This window comes from Olea europaea, chromosome 13 (assembly GCF_002742605.1).
Source record: "Olea europaea var. sylvestris chromosome 13, O_europaea_v1, whole genome shotgun sequence".
Taxonomy (NCBI): Eukaryota; Viridiplantae; Streptophyta; class Magnoliopsida; order Lamiales; family Oleaceae; genus Olea; species Olea europaea.
In genome coordinates, this window is record NC_036249.1 from 21,191,061 (window position 1) to 21,198,001 (window position 6,941).

General features: G+C 34.5%; 1 long non-coding RNA gene across 1 annotated transcript; it reads left to right on the plus strand.

Annotated features, from left to right (window-relative positions):
* Window positions 1-1,477: 1,477 nt before the first annotated feature.
* LOC111407845 lies at window positions 1,478-3,501 on the plus strand. Its single transcript, XR_002705217.1, has 2 exons — window positions 1,478-1,642; window positions 2,162-3,501. It is a non-coding gene; the product is annotated as an uncharacterized LOC111407845 (long non-coding RNA).
* The last annotated feature ends 3,440 nt before the right edge of the window (window positions 3,502-6,941 follow it).

Consider the following 6,941-nt stretch of genomic DNA (forward strand, 5'->3'; position numbering starts at 1 on the left):
GAGACTGGAGCAGTGGGTTTGATTGGGTACGAAGTTTGGTGTAACTTGTACTTGCTAAATTGGTATAGTAGACATCACTGGCTTGGTCTTGGAGTTTTTTTTTCCACATTGGGTTTCTCTGGCAACAAACTGTGAGTTGTGTTGATTTATTCTTTTACATATTGCAAAACGATAGTTCAATATAGGATTAACATGACTTGTATGTTTAACCATCTAGATTAATTAGTGACTTTTTGCTATTAATTGTATTAATTCTGCACGTAAGGTCGAATTGGTAACTTGGAACGTAAACTGGGTAAAGCATAAAATTTGAATTTAGGATTAGTTCATTTTACAAGTAGTATCCAAAGCGTTCCTAGAACTTTCAAGTGGTATCAGAGCCTAAGCACGAGTCCTGACCTTACATTGTCTAGATGAGTATGTCATTGAGTATGCCGCCCCATTTTGATGGGAATAATTTTGCGTATTAAAAAGTAAGAATGAGGGCATTTTTGAAGCTATCACTACAACAAAAATGTGATTTTGCGACAAGATATTTTGTGATATACGAAAAGTTGTCGTAATAAGTGATTTAGCGCAACACATTTTTTAAGTTTGTCGCAAAGATTGACATGAAAAAAATAAGTAACAAAAAATATAAGGCGACATTAAAAGTTGTTGTGAAATGTGAGAAGGTGCGACAAATAATAAAGATTGTCACCAAAAACTGGAGAGAAGCAAAATGCCAAAAATATTTTTGGTGGGAAATTTATGGCTACAAACTTTTTTTTTTGCAACAAAGTGTGTGTGATGCAATAGAGTCCACTTTTTGCGACAAGGAATATGTGTTGCTAAAATTTCTATAGATAGAGGAAAAAATCGTTACAAGAAAAACTATTTTTTACAACGGACAAAAAATGTATCATTAGGTCTTTCGCAACACTCACTCGTATGTTGTAGGTTCTAATGTTGTCGTAGAGTAGAAAGATATGGCAACATGCAATGCATGTTTCAAAAGGTCTCAAATCACGTTGTTGTTATGTTTTTGCAATGTACCGTGTCATAGCTTTTATTATATTTCGCAATGCTCTTTGCCTATTGCCTTAACTTCTTGCAATGTTCTTTTATTTTTTTGTAACAAATGTTTATTTTTCATCTAGTTAAAGATGACATTTTAATATGTACTACAATTTTTTTTTTAAATTTTAATTATTTTTGACCAAGAGAAAAATTATTTAATAAAAATTTTGTAAACTGTCAAGAATAACTTTATCTTCAACCAAAAAAAAAAAAAAAAGTTCATTAGACAATAAAAGTTTCAATCATATAATAACTTATAAAAAGAACTACTATGCTGAACCAATTAAAAAAAAAAAAAATAAGCAGTAAAAATGACCATCTTTTTTTGGTATTAAAAAATTAAAAAATTGTTTTGTTTTTTAATTTTCTATTTTACCCTTCAACCTAATAAAAACACCCACGATTAAACATTATTTTATTCCCAGCCAAATTTCGCAAGGGTTTCTTCCAAGTAAAAATCCCCAAATCCATATCAATTGGCGGCACAGTCCAATAGGCCACCACCACTCTTCTCACGCCTCCATTGCCGTCAACCGCATCCAAAGCGTTTTCTACTTACTGCTTATCTGAGAAATTTTAGTAGGTCGATTTGCATTTTTTTCCCCTTCTAATCTGTTGAGGAGAAACTTAGATTTACAATTTTGGTTTCTTCTTTATTTGGGTTTGATATGTGTATGTTTAATCATACATTTTTCTTGTTGATTTGATGGTTAAGCAATGCACAAATGTGCTTATGAATTTCTTTCGTTTTAATATACGAGAAGGGTGTTAATATTGGGTTTAAGTCCCTGAACGGTTACTTTTGCTCCCTTCTCTCATCATCTTATTTCTATAATACTCTATGCTAGATTAGATTATAGATATGATCTGCTAAACCAATTATTTTTGTGACTTATACGCCAGTTTCTATGTTGCACAAAGACAGAGTTTAACAATGGCTTATTAGATTAGTCAAAACAAATGATACCACAGTTCTTGTTTTACAGTTCGAAGTTTAGTTGGCTGCCTTCCCATTATTGATGTGTTTCATAATTATTTCTGGGTAATGGGTGGTTTTTTTAAAGGACGTGTCGTCACTCTTCATGGATGTTGTTAACTACAGGGAAAAGAAAATTTGGACCTGGAAAAGCTAGTTTATTTACATCTCGTCGTAGTCTGATCTTGTTATACTTGACGTGAACACAACGGTGAAGGTAATATGCACTAAAATGTCAATCTTCTTCAAATTGATACATTTTGAGCATATTCTTACACTTCTAGACTTACAATTTATGTTGAATTATGATATGATTTTCCACCAATTTCTTGCACTCATAGAATATATAGTTTGCAGAAGGTGGTCATCTCAAATGGAAGCCCATTTGAACTTTGCAAGTTTTTTTATTTTCATTAACTTTATATAATCTTCCTAGAATAAGATTGAATTCTGTTGTCCATGAGTTTATTAGTCCTACAAATTGCAAGCAGTTTTCCTATTTGAGTTATTAATTGTTACTTGTACAAGGGAAGTACTTATTCTACGAAAAAAATATGTATACTAAATTTGTATATGGGAAAATATGTATTCTAGAACCGACCTATTATAGTAAATAATGCAGATGTATTTTGTTGGGGGCTAGTTTCATGAGAACCAACTATTTCCACCCTTGTTGCTTTCAGCTTCGTCACAAGATCCTCATTTGTTAAATTCTCTATTGTATTTAGGTTGACTATTAGAATTTGTTTCATGAGTTAATTATTGCACTAAATTGGAAGTGTTCAAAAGAATCTAATTTTTAGAATATCCATTCCAGTAGCTTATTCTTTTGTTTTGGTTAACATTGTTTGTTGTTTTCACTAAAAACTACTAACTAAATATTCTCTTTTGTATGGTCTATGTGAATACAGAGATATACATGCTAGATAGGAGTTGGATGCAACTTTGTAACAAATTAAGTGATCAATATTTAGATGGTGTTAATTCAAGAGGTAGCAAAACAATGTTTGGATGAGAACAACGAGGTTCAGTGTCCATGTCGAAATTGTCAAAATGCATTTATGGTAGAATCTCATTTATATCATCCCAAAGTCTCTGCAAGTTATGAGAGAGATTTTTCATGGGGTGGAACTTGAGAATGATACGGAGGGTGTTGAAAGAAATACATCTAAATTGGATGAAGCAGAAAATGATGATGAGATGATGATATGTTAGAAGACCTATGTGCTGCTAAAGTCATTTGAAGCTGGCCAAACTCGAGAGGGGGAAGCATATGGCAGAAATCATAATTTCTCACATATGATGATGCAACAAACTCTCTGTGTTGTGAAATAAATTTAATTACAAACATCACTTGTTTTATGATAAACTGTATTATAAATTTTGAATATCTTAAAATATATTATGCAACATATCAAATGCATTGTAAATCATATTTCGCTACAAATTTGACTTGTTATTAAATATATATCGCTATGAGCATGTGTTGTTGCAAAATAGAATCGGTAACAAAATTTATACCTTTAAAATAATATTCGCAATAGATATTTTTCTTGGAAAAACTTTATAGTAATAATTGTTGCAACAGACTGGCTTGTCGCCTTTTTAATTTTTAGCGACAAATATGAGTTGCGACGACACTATGATGACAAATATTGTGTTGCTATTTCATACTTTCGCATCAAATAAATAATGTTGTGAGTTTATTAATGCGATGAACCGGTGAAAGTTGTCGCAAAATATATTTTGTGACTCATATAGCGTGATAATGCCTGCAACAAGCGTCTAGTTGTTGCTAAATTTCTTTTGCAACAAAATCTCAATTTTTGCGACTATTTTTTTGTCGCGAAATCGGTTATTTTTTTTTAGTGTATGGATGAGAGGATATGGTTAAGTGTTGTGAATGGTTGGTCTGCCCCTAGTACCACAGTCGATGGTGTTGTCACTCCCACCTCCATAGAAAATTGGTCTAGAGTTGAATTAGATAAATGTAATTGGAATAGTAAAGCCTTGCATGCCCTATTTATGGCTATTTCCCCTGAAGAATTTAGGAAAGTGTCCATGTGCGAGGTAGCAAAGGAAGTTTGAAATATTTTAGAAACCACACATGAAGGAACTCAGGCAGTTAAGAATTCTAAACTGCAGATGCTGGCCACTAGGCTTGAAGAGATAAGAATGAGAGATGATGAGATGTTTGATGTATGCGAGCCTAAATGACAAAGTGAATTCGTCCTTCTATTAAGGGTAGAAAATCCCCGAGTCTAAGAGAGTGAGGAAGATTCTTAGATCCTTACCCGAACGTTTTAGGCCTAAAGACTCTGCAATTGAGGAAAGTAAGGACATAGACACTATCAATGTAGAAGAGCTAGTTGGATCCTTCCAGACCTATGAGCTTACCTTAAACAATCTAGCTAAGGAAAAATCTATAGCCTCGAAATTTGCTCGGAATAACTGGATGGAATCTTCTGATTCACATTCACCCAACAATGAGGAGATCACCTACTAACTAAGAAATTTCAAAAAAAGTTTAGGAAGAAGAAGCTGCAAGAGAAACTGAGAAGTAGCCTCAGTGACTCTAGGAGAAAGTCTAAATCTGTGAGATGCCATAAGCGTGGAGGTTTTGGCCATTTCAAGAGTGAGTACCCTAATGCTAAGATAGTCAAGAAGAAGGCTATGAATGCTACTCTCACTAATGACGAGTGTAGCTCGAACAGTCAGAGTGAGAAATCCACACATGAGAAGAGTGGAAAATATATGGCCTTCATTGCTTGGTTAAGAGTGGATCCGAACAAGGTAGTGAAAGGGATGATGATATAGATGGTAGTGAAGAATCTAGTGATGAGAATGGAAGTGAGAAAGATCTTGAAGAAGCTTATGATAAAATTTATAAGGAAAGTCTCAAGATCATAGCTACTAACCAAGTGCTGAACAAGAAAGTGAAAGAACTTAGGTTAGAGAAAGAATATTTAGAGGCCCAAGTTAGTGATCTCACCAGTAAGAATGATATGTCCTCTAGGAGAGTAAGTGAGCTAACCGATGGAAATAAGACCTTAGCTATTTGGGTCAAGCACCTTGAAAGTGAGCTTGAGTTGTCTAGTTCTCAGATACTTGTCTTTTCTAGCAATTTTGAAAAGCTAGATAATATTTTAGGAATAGGTAAGCCGATGGGTGATAAGGGAGGTCTAGATTTTAATAATAATGCTGCTAGTAATTCACAAACCACTTTTGTTCGTGCTACTGACCAATCTAACACTGTGGTTAGCCCCATAACTAATGTTGTGGAATCTTTAGGACAGAGGTCTACCAAACATCGTAGGATCCATCAACATAGGAATAGAACTCAGCGTCACCATAACCATAGTGCTAGGTTCATCCCTACTTACTTTCACTGTGGAGAGTTAGGTCACATACGCCCTAGATGTCATCAGTACTTGAACAAAAATAGGAACATGAACTTAAATGAGAACAAAAATTAGGTGTCTGTTGGTCAGATTGGATTCCTTACTGAGCTAGTGAATTGTTTGACCAAGTTGGTGACACAACTGTCGGGGAACTGCTCTCTCGCGAGATAGGTTTGGGTGAAAAGGAGTGATCTACAGAATCTGGAAGTGGATCATGATGCTCTTAAAAAAAATAACACTTATATATCTAGATAATTAGGTATATGTGATGCATGCTTGCTCTTAATTGACAAACGAGTGTTGCATGCATCACATGATTTTTGCTTATTTTTGTCTAATCTTTTTATTTTATGCATGTGCATTTTCATTTTTTTGCTTTGACACATGCATATTTAGTTTAATCTTTGTGTGCTTGTCTTTATTTTCTTTTGTGTGTGGAGCATTCATTTTAGGAAAAATGAAAAATACAAAAAAAAAAAAATTGAAAAAGATAAAAACGGTCAGTTATGAAAATTGCTATAGCCTCTCCTCCCGAGCCTCAATTCAATCCTATTGAATTGAGTAAGGCTCGTACACCCACTGGGGCTGTCTATCCATGTAGGGCAGAATAATCTTGTGCGCGAACCCAACAAGGTATGGATACAGATAGCGGTTCATGAGGTCCGCGTGTGCCTCGCTGAAGATTTTGATCTTCGAAGTTATGACCTGATTTCTTATGTAAACCATAAGGAGAGAGTGACAGGTGCTTGGCCTGATGGTTGATGACCAACCTTCTCGTGACCTTGCTCGATTTTCGCGTCTATAGAGGTGCCCTTATGTTATTGTCTTTCGATCATTCGGTTTAGTTCTTCATCGAACCTATGATTTCAGGGATTGCTCCACTCCGATTGTGTTACTGATTCCGTTGTCGAAGAACAATCAGACATATAATTCTGAACTTGCTAGTTGTAATCATGTATGAGCTAAAATTGATAAGATGTAGAGTAATTTTCATTTCTTGGTTAGGTCTATTTTGATTAATTTGTATAAGTATCTTCATATACCGTCTGTACTTTACACACTATGAACTTTTTAGTGGGACTCTCCCGCGAGTGTGAGATTTGGGATGGTTGTCACGTGTTAATGGGGTGACTTCAAACATGAATTGACCATTTTTTTGTAGACATTAACGTAAAAAATTTCTCCCATTTTATATTAGCTCATATCTTAATGTCCTTCTTTGAGGCCTACTTGACTCAAGCAATTAAGTCTACGGGGTCTCTTAAAACCTAGTATCTATCGTCAACTGACTTAGATTAATCAATCTAAAGCTCGCTACGGGGTCATCTCAGTCGTCTAATGGAGGAGATAAATGAGCCCGGAATAAAATGTGAAAATATGATGAGCTGAAAAATGTGAAAATGAAAAAAATAAATGCTCATAGTAAGGGGGAGAAAAAAAATAAGTATAGGTTCTACTGCACGTCACATGATTTGACTTTCATAAGTAGATGAATATACTTATTG